Source organism: Lampetra fluviatilis, chromosome 35 (assembly GCF_964198595.1).
Source record: "Lampetra fluviatilis chromosome 35, kcLamFluv1.1, whole genome shotgun sequence".
NCBI classification, from domain to species: domain Eukaryota; kingdom Metazoa; phylum Chordata; class Hyperoartia; order Petromyzontiformes; family Petromyzontidae; genus Lampetra; species Lampetra fluviatilis.
The window spans coordinates 4,369,094-4,390,374 of NC_136309.1; the positions used below are offsets into that span (position 1 = coordinate 4,369,094).

At 52.5% G+C, this 21,281-nt stretch overlaps 1 long non-coding RNA gene across 1 annotated transcript in view; it reads left to right on the top strand.

The window, feature by feature from the left end:
- Positions 1–3,145: 3,145 nt before the first annotated feature.
- The window catches only part of LOC144944652 (uncharacterized), a 38,464-nt gene continuing 20,328 nt past the window's right edge, over positions 3,146–21,281 (top strand). Inside the window, exons 1-2 of the long non-coding RNA XR_013639607.1 lie at positions 3,146–3,268; positions 17,546–17,667. This is a non-coding gene — a long non-coding RNA (uncharacterized LOC144944652). The remainder of the gene's footprint in view (positions 3,269–17,545; positions 17,668–21,281) is intronic.

The window sequence follows — 21,281 nt, forward strand, 5'->3', positions numbered from 1 at the left end:
TCCAGGTATAGGGGAGGATGTGGGGAGAAGACGGGGGAGGAAGAGTGGTGGGGGAGCGGCGGGGGGGGCGAGACAGGAAGAGACAGGGAGGGAGGGGGGGGAGTTAGACTCCGGTGTTCTGCGTTGACACCTTGCGTGGGGAGCGCGAGTGAGAGTCGGTGGCGATGAGAACCACGTGGTGCGTTCGCGTGTACGCGCGTTGGAGGCAGCAACGGCGCAGTACGAACCAGGCCACCTGAGTTCGATTCGTGGCACGGCGATAGCATAGCCAGACATGGGCCGCTTCTAGGTTGACTCGGCCCTAAGTGGGTAACTGGTGCTGACTCGTGCGGCGTGCCCGCTTTCGTAGGTGCTACTCTTTAAAAGCACTTCCCCAGACAATTCGTATATAGACTCAAACGAAACTTTTTCATTTCACCAGGTAAGAGAACCACTGAGCTATATAGCCCTTTTTCAGAAGCGACCTGTCCACATACGATTGCTCAACGAAGTGGCGTGGGAAGCACGGGCTGGTGCATCTGCCAGTCATCTCAGTCAGTCGATGCTATCACTCGCCACTAATCATAGCCGCGGCTAGGGATCGAACTCAGGTTAAAGGGGAGACCGGTTCATCGCGCGCTGTGCGCTGACTACTGCGCCACCGCTCCCCACCCCCCTCCCCACGCGCACACGCGAACGCGCCACGCGGCTCGTATCGAAGATGGCACGTGGGAGGTCCGTCCCGTGAACTACCAGCGAGCCTTGAACGTCGCCTCGAGGTGCAACTTAGCCTGGTACAAGCGCTGTGGTGGCGGCATCCGCCAAGAAGCGGCGAATGGTGGCTGCGCGTTGTGCATTTGCCGGGGGAGCGATGGGGTCGTGGTCAGCGCGCGGCGCTTCAAACCCGGCGACAGGAATTCGATTCCGACTCGGAGCCAGCGTCGGTGGCGAAAGCCCGCGCCGGTTATCTGCCTGCCTTCCCGTAGGGCGACTCAGCCTTAAAATGAGTACTCGATGTGGTCGTTTAAACATCAGCACTTGGTCTAGGGCTCACCCTCCTAACACCCACTCCCCAATCACCACCTCGCGTGCCATGTCGGCCTTCATAGGTGCTGCTCGCTAACAGCGCTCGCCCCAACAAGTCTGTTCAAGGCTACACGGGGGACCTTTGCGTTAACGTGTGCTCTCTGCGTGCGCATGTGTGTGCGTGTGCGTGCGCGTGTGGCTATCTGTGTGTGGACTGTAGGCATGTGTGTACGCGTGCGTGCGTGTGTGCGCGCATCTCTGTTTGTGTTTGTGCGCGCGCGTGTGCAGGTGGATGTGAAGGTATACGCGCGTGTGTGTGCGTGTGTGTGCGTGTGTGTGCGCGTGTGTGTGCGTGTGTGTGCGCGCGTGTGTGCGTGTGTGTGCGTGCATTTGTGTGTGTGCGTGTGTGTGCGTGCATTTGTGTGTGTGCGTGCATTTGTGAGCGCATGGACGCGAAGGCGTGTGGTGTGTGTGCTTGCGTGTGTACATGCGTGTGCGTGTGTGTGTGCGCCCGTGTGCTCGTCAACGTGTACTGGAGTGTGCATGTACGTGAATGCGCGTGTACATGCGCGTGTGCTTCCTTGCGCGTGCGTGTGTACCCTGCGCGCGTGCGCGCGCTTGTGTACACGCGTGTATAAGTGCGTCTGTGCATTCGTGCGTGTGTGTGTGTATATATGTGTGTGTGCACGTGTGCGTGCGTGCGTGCGAGTGCTCTATGTATATTTTAACGATTCAGCTCAGAACGTTCGGGGATTGCGGAGTTTCCTCTTGAAACGAGAAACGACCTGCATTTGAATGAGGCTTGCGGAGAGGGAGAGAGAGAGAGAGAAGGGGGGGGGAGCGGGGAGAGAGCGGGGAGAGAGGGCTGTCGAGAGAGAGAGGCGAGGGAGGAGAGGACGCGGGAGACGGTAGAGCGAGAGGAGAGAGGCGAGAGAGAGGAGGGGAGAGAGCGAGGGGAGAGAGCGAGCGAGGAGAGGAGAGAGAGTGGAGGCTTGGGGATGACTGCAATGTGCGTGGGCGAGAAAAGGGGGTTACCCGCAGGGAGGGAGGGAGGTTTCCTCCTTGCTCGGAAATGTTTTATCGCACGGATTAAAGCGACCCATGCCGTCCTCACCGCAACTCCTCTCGTCACCACAACCTCATCACCCCACCTCCTCGCTCCACCGCATCACCCCACCTCCTGTTCCAACCTTGACAGAGAAGGAATGATGATGATGGTGATGATGATGGTGTTGACGATGGTGACTTTGCTTGCTGTTAATTAGCCTATCCCATGAAGATGGTAAGTAATGATGATCATGGTAATATAATTTACTCATCCTACAATTGCTATTAATTAGTTCAGGGAACATCAACAAAGAGTTGTTTCATTTGTATACACGTGGAATACTTTCCCTATACCTATAATCGGAAATCTGGTCTCGAACGCGGAATCCGTCGAGATTATGTAACGTGCCGGTAAGTAAGAGGCACTTGCTCCTGGTGTCAATGAAGCTACACAAAGACAAAGGTTGCCCGTATAGTCTAAACCGACTGTTGGGGCAAGTGCTGCTAAGCGAGTTGCACATTTGAAGGCCGGAACGGTGGGGGGGGGGGGGAGAGTGGGGGTGGGCGGGGTGGAGGTAGGTGGCCAGCACCACGCCCGACCGCCTTTGTCTCACACCTCGTACCAGGTACTCATTTGAGGCCGAGTAGAACCGAGCAGAGGTCGCCAGGACCGGTCCCGATAAATCGACCACGGGGTCGCCACCACTCCCCAAGCCGCACACAACAAAGATCCCCCGTGTAGCCTTAACAGACTCTAGGGGCAAGTGCTGTTAGCGAGCACCTATGAAGGCCGGAACGGTACACGAGGAAGGGTGGGTGGCCAGCACCACGCCCGACCGCCTTTGTATCCCCAGTGGCGATGTTTACACACCGCACCAGGTACTCATTCGAGGCTGAGTCGACCTAGATGGAGGCCCAGCACCGGTTCAGATAATCGTCACTGGTGTTGGCCGTGAGCGGGAATCGAACCCGGGTCGTTGGGTTCATAGCGCAGCGCGCTAACTGCTGCACCACCGCTCCCCAAGCCACACGCGCGCACGCGCATTCACTCACTCACGGACACACCCTGCAGCGTCGATCTCGAACTACAACCCAACCCCCTTCGTTCTCCCCTCGTTCTCTCCTCGACGAGTCTCATATTTTATCGTCTCCAGGGGGACATTCGCTCGGCGCCCTGGAAGACGAGGCGAGGGGCATCTCCTTCGTCGAGATATCCGTAAGGCGAAATGCTTCGAGCAAGCGCGAGTGTGAATTAAAACAGAGTTATACAATGAGAGAGAGAGAGAGACGGGGGGTAGAGAGATCGAGTGTCTGTGTGTGTGTATGTGTGTGTGGGGAGCGGTGGTGTAGCGGTTAGCGCTACGCTGCGCTACGAACCCGGCCATCCCGAGTTCGATTCCCGCTCACGGCCAACAACAGTGACGATTAATAGAATAGGTCCTGGGCCACCCCTAGGTCGACTCAGCATCAAATGAGAATATGGTGCGATGTACAGTAAACATCGCCACTCGGGAGACAAAGGCGGTCGGGCGTGGTGCTGGCCAGCCACCCCCTCGTGTGCCGTTCCGGCCTTCATAGATTCTCGCTAACAGCACTTGTCCCAACAGTCTGTTACGGCAATACGGGGGATCTTTGTCTGTGTATTATGCGTTGGGGGGGGGGTAGCGGTTAGCGCGCTGCGCTATGAACCCGGCGACCCGAGTTCGATTCCCGCTCATGGCCAACACCGGTGACGATTATCTGAACCGGTCACGTGCGAGTATTTGAGTGCGGTGCGTAAACATCGCCACCGAGAAGACAAAGGCGGCCGGGCGTGGTGATGGCCACCCACCCCCTAGTGTGCCGTGCTGGCCTGAAGAGGCTATACGGGGGATCTTTGTCGTTTGTGGGAAGAGAGAGAACGCTGCAAATGGAAGCCAAACACATCAACAAACGATCGCTACACATATGGTCACCATTACTCCTAAATATGCCACCAACCCACCATCCCCACGTGGCATGGCGTGCAGGCGATGCAACTGCACCAGGAACAGAGGCCAGATGAGTGATGGGGGATTCGACATTTCATTGCTTGCACCAAAGCACATATCAACCAATCACATGACGCCACTGCCATAGACTCACGGAGTTAGACGCCATTTAGACCCATAGACTCACGTAGAGACCCACACAGTCAGACACCCATAGACTCACAAAGTGACCCATAGACTCACATAGTGACCCATATACTCACGCAGAGACCCACAGAGTTAGACACCCATAGACTCACAGAGTAACCCATAGACCCACAGAGTTAGACACCCATAGACTCACAAAGTGGCCCAACGACACACATAGAGACACATAGACTCACGTAGAGACCTACAGAGTAAGAGACCCAACGACTCACCTAGACCCCCTTAGACTCACGTCGAGAGCCATCGACTTGCACAGAGACCCACAGACTCGCATAGAGACACTTGAAGGGGATCGATCGGGTGCCACTGTTCAACAGCTGTTCGGAACCTGGTCGAAGGAAGGAAGCGATGGATAAACGTCGGGAGAGATGGGGGGGGGGAGCGAGAGGGGGGCATCATTTGTGGCGAATCGCCAAGGCCGCTTTCATGTATTGCATTTCTGCTGTCTCGTCAGGGTGCGTGAAACTGACCCAAGCTGCCCCGATCAAAGCCCTGTCCCAGATTCAATTATGAATCAACGCAAATTGATTTCTCATCAACTGAAACGAGTGCGCGATCATTGGCCGAAGGTGTCAATCATCCCCCACTGAACCGCGTCCCGTTGCCGCTTTGATGGTGATCACGTGGGCTTTCGTCCGACTATCTCTGCATCTATCGATTCACGCAAATCACTCTCACTCACCTGCTCGGTCACTCACTCACTCACCTACTCACTGACGTGATCACTAATCCACCTGCTCAGACACTCACCTACTCACGCAATCACACAATCACTAGCTCACCTGTTCAGTCACACATTTACCCTACAAATCACCACTAACCCACCTACCCAATCACTAACCCACCTACCCAATCACTAACCCACCTACCCAATCACTAACCCACCTACCCAATCACTCACCCACCTACCCAATCACTAACCCACCTACCCAATCACTCACCCACCTACCCAATCACTAACCCACCTACCCAATCACTAACCCACCTACCCAATCACTAACCCACCTACCCAATCACTCACCCACCTACCCAATCACTAACCCACCTACCCAATCACTAACCCACCTACCCAATCACTAACCCACCTACCCAATCACTCACCCACCTACCCAATCACTAACCCAACTACCCAATCACTCACCCACCAACCCAATGACTAACCCACCTACCCAACCACTAACCCACCTACCCACTCACCCACTCCACCCCGCCACTCCCCATCTCATACACGAGCGTGGCGGAATGGCGCCACAGGGAGACGTGATGAGTCGCGGGGAGGAGGAGGAAAGATGAGGGGGAGAGGGAGGAGGAGAGGGATGGAGGAGGAGAAGAGGAAGAGGAGGAGGAGAGGGAGGGAGGGAGGGAGGGAGGAGGAGGCGCGCACAGTAACGGGGATGTGAGGGCAACGTCATAAAACACGGGAGACGTGGACGCGGAGCCACGCGGGAGGGAGATGGGACGGCGGGAGCTTGGAGAGGGAGGGGGGAAGGGGGGGGAGGGAGACAGCGTTGCGTGCGGTGTGGCGGTGGGTGATGTGAGGTTAAGAGATAAAGGAAGTGAGTCACGGGGAGATATTAAAGAGCGGGCGATAGGGGGAGAAATTGACGGTGGGAGATTGATGATGATGATGATGGTGGTGGTGAAGATGGTGTGTGTGTGATGCGGTGTGGTGATGGTGGTTGAGGTCCGAGTTAAATTATGAATAAGGAAGCTACGGAGAGAGAGAGAGTGGGATCATGAGGCACAGGGGAAAGGTGATGATGGTGGCGGTGGTGGTGGTGAAGATACGTGATGGTGGATGGGGTGAGAAAGGGAGCTGGAGCGAGATTCAGAGAGAAGGTACGGAAGGGATGGTGGGATGTAATAATGATGGTGAATGTGTGATGGTGGTAGAGAGGGAGATGGTGCGATGTGGTGATGGTGGATGAGGTGAGGAAGGGCGACAGAGAGGTAGAAAGTGGAGGGAAGAGACTGAGTGATGGTGAAGATGGAGGGAGGTGGTGTTGCGGTGCAATGTTGCGATGGTGGGTGAGGTGAGGAGTGATGGAGAGAGGGAGACACGAGGGGTGGAGGGAGGGCAGAGTGGGAGATGGTGGGTGAGGTGAGGAGGAGATGAAGAGAGAGGGAGACACGGGGGGTGGAGGGAGGGGAGAGTGGGAGATGGTGGGTGAGGTGAGGAGGGATAGAGAGAGAGGGAGACACGGGGGGTGGAGGGAGGGCAGAGTGGGAGATGGTGGGTGAGGTGAGGAGAGATACAAAGAGGGAGACACGGGGTGGATAGAGGGTAGAATGGGAGATGGTGGGTGAGGTGAGGAGGGATACAAAGAGGGAGACACGGGGGGTGGAGGGAGGGGAGAGTGGGAGATGGTGGGTGAGGTGAGGAGAGATACAAAGAGGGAGACACGGGGTGGATAGAGGGTAGAATGGGAGATGGTGGGTGAGGTGAGGAGGGATAGAGAGAGAGGGAGACACGGGGGGTGGAGGGAGGGGAGAGTGGGAGATGGTGGGTGAGGTGAGGAGGGATACAAAGAGGGAGACACGGGGAGATGGAGGGGAGGGGAAAGCGCGCGAGAGGGGGGAGAGAGGCAGGGAACGGCGTGAGAAGGCCTCATGAAGAATTCATCAAAGCTGCACTGTACGCGACGATTTCGCGAATGCGACTCCTCTCTGCCTTTCTCTCTCTCTCTCTCTCCAATCCCATCGGCGTAATTCATTATAATAATTATTGTTATTACCACAATTTATTGGAAACGATCACCCTGCACGTTTCCGTTTGTATTGACACTCAACAAAAAAAAAGAGTCGGATCTTCTCGTGTGCCGCGGGTTGGACGTCGTTTTCATCCAGCTGTGGATCGATCACGGATGATAGAAATGTTAATTGAAAGATATATCATTGTGGTTGTTTTTATAATTAATATCATATACATATAACGATACCCACCTCCTTCACCAACCGGCACTGACCAGCGTGGTGAAGTATGGTCAAACAAACCCTCGTTTTCAGGAAGGCTTAGCTACGTTGAGACGTTGGGTCACTTTTGTTTTTTTAACCCGAATGAGTGGAGATAACAGTCAGGGTCCTGCACAGATGGGTTCGTGAACCCCCCCCCCCCCCCCCCCGTCGTCACACGGCGTCACAAAAAGTCAGACCCCCCCCCCTCAAATATGACGTCACAAAGCTCTGCCCCCCCCCCCCCCCCGCAAAACCATATTTCCATTTTTAAAATAAAACATGCTTCAAATCGCTTTAAACTATTGTCATTGTCGTGCGTATTTAATGTGCCGCTGCACTCTGATGTTGTAGGAGAAAACATTTATTAAAAAGTCTATTTAGTTAAGTGGAACGTGGTGTCTATATTTATTTAAAGTTGCGCATTTTGATGTAACGTCACATTTCTCAAACCCCCCCCCCTCGTCACGCATCGTCACAAATGCCTGACTCCCCCCCCCCCCCCAGGTGCGTGACGTCATTAATGGACGGCCCCTTAGGAAGGCGAGGAAAATATCTCGTCACCTGTTCACTCAGCCACAAAGACAAAGGTCCCCCGGATAGCCTGTCACAGACTGTTGGGGCAAGTGCTGTTAGCGAGTGGCACCTACCTACGAAGGCAGGAGCGGGCACACGAGAGGCTTTGACGCAGTGCCGGATTAAGCTAGTGTGGGGCCTGTAGCGTGTGTTATAAACGGGCCCTAAATAAAAAATAAACTCATAAATATTAAAACATATTTTTTTTACTTGCACAGTAAAGTAATTATATTCTTTCATTTGTTATACAGCCAAATAATACGACAAATCGCTAACCTTAAACACCCAGTCGTTCATAAAATTTGAAGGCGGTATAGTACTATAGTAATCGAGCAAGTGCAGAATCACTGAACCGGAATTGATAGCTTGAAAGCATTCAGCGCGGGGCCCTTGAAAGTGCGGGGCCCGTAGCTGCTACATGTGTAGTAGCTACTACATGTGTTGTAGTTGATTGTGCTACTGGGATAATCCGGCACTGGGTGAATGACCAGCGCAACGCACGGCCGTCCTTCGTTTCCCTCGCGGCGACGTTCGATAGGCAACACCGCAAGCCTCGTCCACTCGCCCACCAGCGCCCGTGCCCCCTCGTCTGTTCGCGGTGGACATCGAACGAGGTGAACACGAGTAGGCGGCAGGAGCCACAGCCACCACCAATTGACAAACACCGCACACATCGGGCACATCACGGCAGCCCCCCCCCCCGGCACATAACTCGCGGATTAAAAAAAAAACCCTTCTGTAAGCGGGATTCGTGACGAGATGGACTCGATAACGTGGCCACGTCTCATCAGGGGCGGGGGGTAGGGGGAGGAAGAGGGATGTTCAAGTTCAAGTTAATTTATTTGGTATAGCCCTGAGAGCCACTCTTGAATCGGGTGCAACCGCAACAAACAAAAAACATGAACAAGAAAACATCTTAAAGTGAAGTGCAAACAGAAAATCCAAGAAAAGACAGCAAAACATTGCAGAAAAAGCACCGTACACCAACGCTGTGTGCAAAAATCCCAGTGGGATGCAAGTCAAACAACAACAACAACCACAAGACAACTGAGATTAAGGCCATCAGTCTTACTCCGTACTACAACAAACAAACAAACATGTCATGATGATGATTTTTTGAAGACTAAAGAGGAGGATGAGTAATTATGAAGAAAGAAGCGCGGGCTGCCGCTTGTAGTGATGATGATGATGATGCTGATGATGAAATCAGTTGCTCCGAGTTTGGGGCAAATGAATGAATGAGGAGAGCGCACGGCGAAGCCAACGCTCGCCTCGTAAGCAAGATGCGGTTCCTGCGCGCCCGGCCAAATCCAATCTGGAGAGAAGGGAAGGAGGGAGGAGGAGGGAGGAGGGAGGAGGAGGAGAGAGGGGCGGGTGACTGCATGGGGAGACCTGGGACGACCTCGGGGAAGTTTCCTGCGCTATTGACAGACGCAAAAAACGAACCTATTTTCAGATCGATTCCCAGACCTGGGCCACTTTCGCTCGCAATACAACGCGATGACGTCTTGGGGGCCGTCCATAAATGACGTCACGCACCTAGGGGTGGGGGAGGGGGGGTCAGAATTTTGTGAAGATGTGTGACGAGGGTGGGGGGGGGGGGTTGAGAAATGTGACGTTACATTAAAATGCGCAACTTTAAATAAATATAGATGTGTTGTACCAACACTAATTGTTATAAGAACACTCCTACAACATCAGAGCGCAGGGCCGGATGAAATACGCACTACAATGACAATAGTTTAAAGCGATTTGAAGCATGTTTTATTTTCAAAATGGAAATATGGTTTGGGGAGGGGGGCATAGCTTTGTGACGTCATATTTGAGGGGGGGGGTCTGACCTTTTGTGACGCCGTGTGACAAGTTGGGGGGGGGGGTCAAAATTCGTCCAAAATCGCGTGACGTCATTTATGGACGGCCCCTTGCCCTCCGTTACCCATGGAGGCATTGGTTGCTTCGTCTGCTGTTCGCAGCCCTGGCCTAGGGCTGTGAACAGTTGGTGGACATTCCACGTTCCTATGGCGAGTCTCTCCATTAGGACACTCGCAGTCGCGCTGCGTAGTTTCGTCAGGAACTAAAATTATAATAATCAAACGCCCAGCAAATGATGATGATGATGACCGTGATGACAATACACTCGGTTCCTGAGGAATCTCCCAGAGCTTGGAACGAAACGTCCGACATCGTGCCGAACGACACGCGGCACGACCCGATTGTAGGTTAATCGTCATGATCCGTCGCCATTCTCATCATTCATCATCACTTTCATCATCAGCAGCAAAGACAAAGATTCCCGTATGGAATGTGTGTGGGGGGGGGGGGGTCAGAAACACGCCCAGCCGTCTTTGCATCCCCAGCGCTGATGCTTACACATCGTACCCCTTCGGGCTGAGTTGACCTAGGGGAGGCACGGGAATCGAACTCGCAGTGCGCTAACCACTGTACCACCGCTCCACCACGATAGTCTACAAAGGCAAAACAAAAAATCTCTCCCTCCCTCTCGCATCCACGGACTGTTGGGGCAAGTGCTGTTAGCGAGCATCTATGAAGGCCGGCACGGCAACACGAGGGAGTGGGTGGCCAACACCACGCCCGGCCGCCTTTGTCTCCCCAGTGGCGATGTTCGCAAAGGCCCTTTTCGCACCGGCGGTGGCGCTTCGTATGCAATCGCGTCACGAAATTAAGCCGTGCGTGAAGAAGGTTTTAAATAAAACAAAAAAATCCCCGCACGCAACGCACGCGACTGGATGAATTAAGCAATACTACCATGGGATTGGACCCCTATTGATGTCCGCCATGGTCATTGAGATCACTCACCCCCCCCTCGTCCCCTGCTTCCCTTCTCCCCCCCCCTCCCCCGCCTTACCCACCGCGTGATTTAGAGGCGAGTTTTATAATTCCGAACTCGCCTCGTTCGGCACGTGATTTGCGCTTTCATTAAACGCCGCTGGTGATAATGATGATCATTGGCTGACAAATGGTGTGGGCAATTTACCGCGGTTTGAGCCATAAACGATAACGCAGACTTGTATTTACATACCGCGTACACACAGAACACACACACGTGACTTGTATTTACATACCGCGTACACACAGAACACACACACGTGACTTGCATTTACATACCGCGTACACACAGAACACACACACGTGACTTGTATTTACATACCGCGTACACACAGAACACACACACGTGACTTGTATTTACATTCCGCGTACACACAAACACACACACACACACACGTGACTTTCATTTACACATTCCTGCGGAAGGAGCTGATAGGAACGTTGGATTGCTCGGTCAATGGCCAGGGTCAACGGCGGCGTGGTGTATTCCGTGGGCACAAGCCGGCGTGAGTAGGTTAAACGTTGAGTTTTATAAGGGCACCACGGGGTGACCAGCCCCTCTCCACCCAGCCCCTCACCACCCAGCCCCACCCTCTCCACCCAGCCCCTCCCTCCCTACCCAGCCCCTCCCTGCACGACGGACGGACGGACACAATAATCCCCTGTGGGCTGGTGGAACCAGGTGGTTCCTACCAGTAACATACCGCGTACACACACAACACACACGTGACATATACACACACACGTATACGCTTCTTACATATACACCCAACAAACAACAAAGATCCCCCGTGTAGCCTTAACAGACTGTTGGGACAAGTGCTATTGAAGGCGGGAACGGCACACGAAGGGGTGGGTGGCCAGCACCACGACCGACCGCCTTTGTCTCTCCCAGTGGCGATGTTTACTACACACCGCACCAGGTGCTCATTTTGAGGCTGAGTCAACCTAAGGGAGACCCAGGACCGGTTCAGATAATCGTCACTGGTGATGGCCGTGAGCGGTAATTGAACCCGGGACGTCACCACGGCGCTTGTGCCAGGCTAGGTGCATGTTAAGGCCAAGTGAAGTGTCGAACGCCTGCTGGCAGGAGGTCACGGGACAGACCCCGGTGCCATGGGTCGACTGACTGAGATGACCGAAATGACTGGCTGATGCACCACCTGTGCCTTCTACTGTGCCAACTTGCTGTGTTTTATCTACCTGGCGTTCCGCTCGTTGTTGTGAGCGTCGCTCCTCTGCCCTCCGTTGTTGCTGGAGGGCGACTGCCTCCAACTGCCCAGTAGCGTCCTTCACGAGCCTCCTCCACAGAGGCCGATCTTGACACCGCTGGTACCAGTCATCGGCAAGTCCACTCAGCTCCACGTCCTCCTGTACCACATCACTCCATCTCTTCTCTAGCCTGTGCCGCGCCCGTTTAGCCCCCTCTATCCGGCCAAACAAAAGCTGTTTATGCATGCTGTGGCTGGGCATGCGGGCTACATGACCCAGCCAACGCAGCCTTGCCTGCCGGAGGAGCTCACCGATGGGAATTTGTCCAGATCCTTCAAAGATTTGTGAGCTGCTCACAGGATGGATCGTAGGCAGGCCAGTCTAAATGTTCATAACCGGCCAAGATGTTCCATTAGGGGGGGGGGTCCACGTTTCTCAAGCATTAGAAAAGAGAGGGCATGACCGTGGCCGAGAAGACCCGAAACTTCGCGTGGAGCGACAGACCAGGTAGCTGCCACACAGCGATACGCAACTTGCTTTTCGCCACTGAGTTGCAGTGACGCGCCTGCGTTGCTTGTACCAGGCTAGGTGCACACGCGTAATTTTTATCGCGAGGGCCACGGCCGTTTAATAGTCCCCTTTTATAAATGTGTGGAATTATTTAATGGAAGCACTTTGGTAATTATATTTTTATTTTAGGTTTCTGATCACCACGGAGAGCTGATGGAAATTAAGATCCACGCAGCAATTACGCAGCAAAGTGCGAAAAGAGAGAGATTTAGGAAGCCCTTGCTACCGAATCAACGCAGGGTAGGTCCGTCCATAATCATAATTCTCTGCTGTATGTGTGGGGGGGGGGGGGGGGGTAGCCGTTAGTGTGCTGCGCTACGAACCCAGTGACCCGAGTTCGATTCCCGCTCACGATCAAGAAGAGAGGCGAATATTTTAACTGGTCCTGGGCCTCTGCGAGGTCGACTCATCCTTCAAATGAGTACCTGGTGCGGTGTGGGCACATCCCCATTTAGGGAGACAAAGGCGGCCGGGCGTGAGGCTGGCCCACCCACACCTTCGTGTGCCGTTCCGGCCTTCATAGGTGCTCGCGAACAGCACTTGCCCCAACGGTCTGTTCAAGGCTATACGGGGGACCTTTGTCTTTGTGTGTGCAAGTGTTTTTGCTAAGCCGTTTAAATATCTGCTTTGCAATTCGCCTCTAATTAAAATGCATCATTCTGATCGCAATTCTAGGATCATTTATTTTTCCCCCCATTAATCTTAAATTAATCACGTGTATTTATAAAATTGCACACACACACGCGCGTACACACATTCCCCCGCACACACACACACACATCCCTCGTCGCCTCCAAGCTGTTAGGGGCAAGTGCGGTTAGAGAGAAACTTTTAAGGCCGGGAACGGCACACGAGCGCTTTTGTCTCCCCGTTGCTTTTGTATAAACACCGTTGCAGACACTCATGTACCCTGACACTGCCCGCTGTATATTTGGAGTTTGCGTGTCTCCTTCTCCCTCGTGGTCGCGTGGATTTCTTTTCGCCCGATCACCTCCCGCTTTTTCCCTACAAATTTAGAAACGTACATCGGGATTATTTCAGGTGAATTCGCTGCTTTGAATGTCCAAATGATGGGGCCACTTTGTTGAGCTGTCATTTGTGGCAAGCTCGCTTCTGAAAAATAAGTTAATACCTCGATGGGCTTTGCCTGGTAGAATGGGGATGGTTTCGTTTTATTTGTATGTGTTTGGGTGATTTCTAGATTTGAAGTTTTCGTGGCAGCAAGTATCCGTACTCTCTGGTTCTTTCGGTAAAGTCACGTAGGTGAAAAAATTAAATAAAAAATTTAAATAAGAATAAAAAATAAAAATAAAGAAATAAAAATGTTAATACATTTTATTAATAAGTTATTACATTTTTTTCTTTTTATTTACTTTTTTTATTGTTTCATTTATTAAAATAATAAAAAAAAAAAAAAAAAAATAACATTTCCTAAATAATTAAAAATATATATTATTCTTATTTTTACTTTTTACATTTATTTTTTCACCGACATGACTTTACCGAAAGAACTAGAGTTTGGGTGATTTGTTCACCTTTCAAGTGCTTTGCACGACTGACGTGTGTACTGTTTGTTGATGTAACGTTCTTACCTGGCCCCTACCAGACAACTGTGAAAAAGAGCTTCATAGCTCATCGGATTCCCTCCAGTATAATTGAACATTCTGATTAATATTTTTAAGGCTGAGTTGACCTACTGGAGGCCCGGCAACCGGTTCCGGATATTCGGCAGCCGATGTCGGTGGCCGCGAGCGGGAATCTGAACTCTGCTTTGTCGCGAAAGGGCCACAGCACGGTGCGCTCACCACTGCACCACCGCTCCATCCTGCGCCGCTAAGAGTTGATGGAGTTGAGGGTTGCGGACCCTCGTGGTGACCTCCGGCGTCCTCTTGACCAGTGCCTTGGTCAGCGCACTCGACTCGCCGTGCAAAGGTCGCCGCTTCGATCTCCCTGCACGGCAGTATAAACGAATGAGTTTCTTAAATCCCCCATCTCTGCCCCCCCCCCTGCCCCCCCCCCCCCAAACAACGTAAACGACTTCAACCACAGTGAGCCGAGCGGCAGAACGCGTGTGGTGGGGTAAAGTGTGGGTACTCTCCCACGCTCTGGGCTAACGTGGAAGCGTAGATCGCAGCATCCAGTCCGGGCAGTAGTGGCGTCGAGCAAGGACGCAAGGACTTGCAGGGCTGAGCCTTTACCGTGGTGGTGGTGGTGGTGGTGGAGGTGGTGGTGGTGGTGGTGGTTGTGGTGGTTAAAGTGCTGCCAGAAAGCCCCAGCGCCAACCCCACCCCGAAGCGCGCGGCGAGCAACATTCACCAGCGCCCATGAATAATAGAGACGGCCCGGGCACGGCAAATGAATGCAACCGTTCACAAAGAGAAATGGGTGCGCAACAGAAACGTGTGTGTGTGTGTATGTATGTGTGTGTATGTGTGTGTATGTATGTGTATGTTGTGAGTCGGGCGTGGTGTTGGCCACCCACCCCCTCGTGTGCCGTGCCGGCCTTCATAGGTGCTGGTTAACAGAATTGCCCCTACAGTCTGTTAAGGCTAAATGGGAGATATTTCTAGATTTGAAGCTTTCGTGACTGCAAGGATTCATATTCTTAGGTTTTTCGGTAAAGTCACGAAGGTAAAAAATTAAAATTAATAAAAGTAAAATTAAAATAAAATAAAAATCACGACCTTTCGGAGGCAACACAAGCTTCCGTCTTCAGGTGGAACTGTCACAGCACGATAGCTGTATTTGTCTTTGTATGGGTGTGTATGTGTGTGTATCTGTGTGTACGTGGCGAGCGGTGGTGTAGCGGTTACCGTGCTGCGTTACGAACCCGGCGACCCGCGTTCGATTCCCGCTCACGTCCAACACCGGTGACGATTATCTGAACCGGTTCTGGGCTTCCCCAAGGTCGACTCAGCCTCAAATCAGTACCTGGTGCGGTGCGTACACATTGCCACTAGGGAGACAAAGTCGGCCGGGCGTGGTGTTGGCCACCCACCTCCTCGTGTGCCGTGCCGGCCTTCATAGGTGCTCGCTAACAGCACTTGCCCCAACAGTCTGTTTAGGCTATACGGGGATCTTTGTCTGTGTGTGTTATAAATGCGCAGCCCTGCAATTCCTTGCCAGGCGCCCCTGCCGGTGGACGGAGCCTCTGCTATCTTATCATTATGTAGATGTATGCATCGCCTTATTCCAAGGTTCTTTGCAGCAATTCTAACATTGTGCATAAGGTGATAGTGGTCGAGATGATCAACAGTGGGGGTTGTTATTAAAATCGCCGGTGTAGTTATGGTGACAGGAGAACAGGCGGGTCGGGTTCAGGAGGGGTTGGGGTTGTGATCGAATTCGTGATAGGGGTTGGGGTAGTGATAGGGGAAGTGATAAGGGTGGTGAGAGGGGGTGGGCTAGTGGTAGGGGTTGGGGTAGTGATAGGGGTTGGGCTAGTGGTAGTGGTAGGGGTTGGGATAGTGATAGGGGTTGGGCTAGTGGTAGTGGTAGGGGTAGTGGTAGTGATAGGGGTTGGGGTAGTGATAGGGGTTGGGCTAGTGGTAGTGGTAGGGGTTGGGGTAGTGATAGGGGTTGGGCTAGTGGTAGTGGTAGGGGTTGGGGTAGTGATAGGGGTTGGGGTAGTGATAGGGGTTGGGGTAGGCGTGGTTGCAGCTGGGATACGGTGGCAAGGGAGTATCTTGATTTGAAGCTTTCGTGGCTGCAGGAATCCATAATCTTTGGCTCTTTCGGTAAAGTCACGTAGGTCGCAAAAAATGTGGCGCTGTTTTAACAGAGGATGTCTTCGAAGAGACGTCTCGGTGGCGAGATGTCTCGCGAAGATGTGGGAGCTATTCACGCTTTACCCCAACGCACGGATTCCTCGTCGAGGATCGGTAAAGAAGTCGATACTTCGTGCACCAGCGGGCAGCACCCCTCGCTGCAGACGAGGTCAGGGGGTTGACGACAGCGCGCGGCTCTTCAAGGGACGATTTCGTGGCCGCGTCCTCGCGTTCACTCACACGCGGTGCATTGCGGCCTCTCTCTACACGTTGAGAGTCATTTGTAAATCCTTTATATTAAGTTCACTTGCTTGCGCGCTTGCTTGCGCGCTTACGACCGTGCAAATCTTTCGGTCGTTTTTTAACCGACTTCCCGTGATCCAATCGAGCTGACGTTTTGTACACAGACTCGTTGTGCGTGACAATTTCTTTTCGTGAAAATTTTTTTCCTAAATTTTACATTTTATAGGTAAATTTTTTTTATATTTAATTACCAATTGCTTAATGGTGGCAGGCAATCATCTGACCCATAGGTGGCAGCCATCTCAAGCCAGAGGACGAGAGGACTCTAGCCGCCCGTTTCAAAGACCAATGTGGGCTGGGTTGTGGCCCATTGAACACGTATATAAAGGATTTATAGTGAAAAACTTTGTTTTTACGGGTTAAATTTTTCACGTTGTTGTTGTCGTTGTTACCGAACTCGAAACAAAATTGCTCTTCGTTTGTTATTGGTTAGGCTACCGAGCGTCCTGGACTAGGTGTGTGGCGATTTACCGATGGTCAAGAAGAATAACGGAGTGGGGAGTCGGGGGGGGAGCTAAGGGACGGAATGCGTCTGATGGGGCGTGGGACGCGCATCTGACATAGCGCGGCGCTCTTCATTGCAAGGCCCGCGGCCACTTGCGGCCCCCCAGTGACACACACACGCGCGCGCGTAAAGACAAAGATCCCCCGTATAGCCTCAACAGACTACACTATGAGACCTCCTTTACCAGTGGCAAAATATAGTAGTAGGTTTTAACCCTTTAAACTGGTACAAAAACTGACACCTTTATACAAGGCATCATGTTTGCAATAACCACAAAAGGTGTCAGTTTTTGTACCAGTTGAAAGGGTAAAAACCTACTACTATATTTTGCCAATGGTAAAGGAGATGTCTCATAGTGTAATTGCTTACCCCGAGCTCTCAATACTCTGATAGTGCACTGTCTTTGAGTTGTACGCCTTTTGGCGTCATCTGGTCCAACACCAATGGAGACTAGGTTCTAAGAAAAGCTGTCTCGGGTGTGGACCAATCAACTTCAAGGACAGTGCATATCATTATCACCATCAGAGTTGTTTCTTTTTGTTTGCATTTTGACTGCTTGTGTTGTTATATTATAACCTCAACAGACTGTCACGGCAAGTTCTGTTAGCGAGCTCCTGTGAAGGCCGGCACGGCACACGAGCAAGCGGGCGTGCGGGCGGATGGTTGGCCAGCAACACGCCCGGCCGTCTTTGTCTCCCCAGCGCTGGTGAGGTTTTTTTATTTGACGCAGCGCTCGCTGGCTTAGGCAAGGACACAGAACAAATATGAACAGAACAAACAAACAAGCCGGCGGATCTACCCCTCCAGCGTGAGTCGTAAAGGTCACCTTTCGGACCACTACAAACCCTCTCCCCCCCACCACCATCACCACCACCCACACGTCCCGTTCCACCTCTCGCCACCCTACTGGGAAAACAAACCCTCCCTCGTAACCCCCCTCCATCACCACCCCCTCCCTCACCACCCCCTCCCTCACCACCCCCTACCTCACCGCCCCCCTCCCTCACCCCCCCCTACCCCCTTTCATCTGCACGGGATTCTCTGCTCCCCCTCCAGCCCCCCCCCAGGTGCGCGAGGCGCTTCCTCAAACACTGAGCAGCTCCGCGTCATCTCTGCCCGGTCACTTCACACAGCACTCACCTCGCCCCGCCCCCCCTCTGATTTGTTTGTCTAGAAATATAAATATATATTATAACAATATGTAGAAAAAAGCAATGCTGTACAGGTAATTACTAACTACGATTGTTTCCGTGATTATATTTTGTATTATGATGTTAAGCCCATGAGTATCAAATATCAGCTCGCATTCAAATCCCAATGATAAATATGAACCGGGTAATTAAGATAAACAAGCCGATGTTTTTTTTAATCTCTGTCGTAGCCGAATCTATCTTAAGTCATCTCGCGGCATCTCTACTCTCACCTCACCGCATCCACAATTTGCCCGCTTGAATCTTATCTCGCTGCATCTCTGGTCTCCATACCTCCTACACAATCGCACTAAGATCTGTGTACATTTGAAAGATGGTGGTGGCACCCCCCCCCCCTCTGCACCCCCCCCCACCATCCCCCTCCCTCCGCCCCCCCCCCACCATGAGTTCGCACCACCGCTGATTCCCATCATCACTTCACTGCCTCCTCCCTCGTCTCGTCTCATCGCCACGTCACCGCTACTCATCGCTTTCTCTCTCTTACCCCCCACTACCCCCCCCACTACCCCCCCCCACTATCCCCCCCACCCACCGACCCCCCCTCCCCCCCACAGCCGTCACCATCCACAGGGCTCCTTCCCCACGCAACCTTTTCTATCGCCAACGTCATCGCGCGTCCCCATGAAAGGGAATTGTGAGCTCGGGTTTTTCATCCTTCTCTTCATTATTAATAACTCCGAGCAAAGTGCGTAAACATCCCCTCCGCCCCCCCGCCCCTGACCCCCCCCTCGCCGCCCCCCCCCCCCATCGCCGCCCCCCCCCCCCCCCCCCCCCGGTGAATTATATTTTTCTATGAGGTCCATGCTGAAGGCAGCAGCGCTACCTGGCCACCGACCTGCCTGTCGTGTGTGGTGTGAGCGGTTTGTCATTGTTGCAATAATGTTTTCATATATATATGTGTCATGTGTAAACTAAACGATTTTTTTTATTGACCATGTAAGGCCCGCTGAGTTGTGTAGCTCTTTTTTGTTCAGAAGCGAGCTGGCCACACAAATGATAGCTCAGCGTAGTGGCGTATCATCACGTTGGGAATTTACTCTAAACGCGTGATGCTGATTCTAGTGATGTTGATTCTAAACGTGGAAGGGAAAACCGGAGGACCCGGAGAAAAATCCACGTGACCGCAGGGAGAGAGAGAGACACCGCAAACTCCAAATATACAGCAGGCGTCAGGGTCAGGATCGAACCCACGACCTCCTGCATATCAGGCGAGGGAGTTAACATCTTTCCAGCGCGGTGTGTGTAAATGTATTATAATCTTCGTGATTGATGATTGGTGCTGTTGTTCTTGTCAGTATTTGAGTGCCATCAATACAAAGAAAAAGGACCCTTTCATATTTACTGTACATGTCTGTCAGTTCAACAACAATTGGTTCAAGCGAGCCTGACAGCTGATGATACACGGCGTGTCGAAACCAGTCTTCTCGCCTATACACATCTGCCAGTTCTCCAAGACTTGGCTCAGGCAAAGCCTCACTGCTGATGAGTCATTCAACGTCGAAACCAGTCTTCTCGCCTGTAAACATCTGCCAGTTCTCCAAGACTTGTTTCAGGCAAAGCCTCACTGCTGATGAGACATTCAATGTCGAAGCCAGTCTTCTCACCTATAAACATCTTCCGGTTCTCCAACACTTGGTTCAAGTAAAGCCTCACTGCTGATGAGACACTGAACGTGGAAACCGGTCCAGAGTTTTGGTGTTGAAAAGGCGCACTCCCAGCATGAAGGCCGTGCGCATGTGGATGATTGAATGTGTAAAAAATATATTTAACATTTAAAAAAAATAAGTGAAGCTTAACAGATGCGATGTGAATGATGCGCGAGGTGATGTCTGCTTATTAATGATCTCATCTGCAGACCACTTCAGCCTTAATAGGCGCTCGCTGACAGTCAGCACCTATGCGAGCAAAATAAATCTGCGTATTCCTCAATGGGCGAACGCGTGCATTTCTTATTGTAAAGTACAGTGAATACCATTAAAGATCTTCAAACGTTTAAATGTATTCAGACCTCAGACTTGCTTCTCCGCACGTGAAACACGATGTCCTTTCTCGCTCAGCAAAAAAAAAAAAACTTATTTCATTATTGCAAATAATTTCCACGGTGAATGATATAGATCCTAATTCAGTAACAGTCAGCCCGATTCTGCATGAGCCTTGCCACGCACGACACGACGGGGAGGGAACGAAAACGCGCAAGGCTTCGAGAAACGGAGAGAGAAGAAATTGATGCTCAAACGGCAGGGAGCGAGGGAGGGAGGGAGGCGTGACTGCAGCCTAGAGAAGATGGAAGACGTGAATATTGTGGTGGTGGTGGTGGTGATGATGTTTCACACCAAAACCACAGTTTTAGATTGGAGTTTAGAGAGTGCGCGTGCGTGTGTGTGTGTGGTGGTGGGGAGCGGTGTTGTAGCGGGTAGCGCGCTACGCTATGAACTCGGCGACCCGAGTTCGATTTCCGCTCACGGCTCCCCTAGGTCGACTCAGCCTCAAATGAGTACCTGGTGCGGTGCGTAAGCATCGCCACTGGGGAGACAAAGGCGGTCGAGCGTGGTTCTGGCCACTGTTCCGGCCTGCATAAGTGCTCGTTAACAGCACTTGCCCAACAGTCTGTTAAGGCTATGCTGGGGATCTTTGTCTTTGCGCGCTCTATAGTTTTTGGGAGCGGTGGTGCAGCGGTTAGCGCGCTGCGCTATGAACCCGGCGACCCGAGGTCGATTCCCGCTCACGGCCAACACCAGTGACGATTATCTGAACCGGTCCCGGGCCTCCCCTAGGTCGACTCAGCCTCAAATGAGTACCTGGTGCGGTGTGCAAACATCGCCACTAGAGAGATAAAGGCGGTCGGGCGTGGTGCTGGCCACCCACCCCCTCGTGTACCGTTCCGGCCTTCATAGGTGCTCGCTAACAGCACTTTCCCCAACAGTCTGTTAAGGCTATACGGGGGATCTTTGTCTTTTTTTTGTCTTTGGATGAGCGCGCTGCGCTATGAACCAGGCCACCCAGGGTTCGATTCCCGCTCAAGGTCACCAACACCAGCGACGATTATCTGCACCGGTCCTGGGGTTCTCGCCTGGGTCGACTCAGCCTCAAACGCAGCGTGTAAACATCG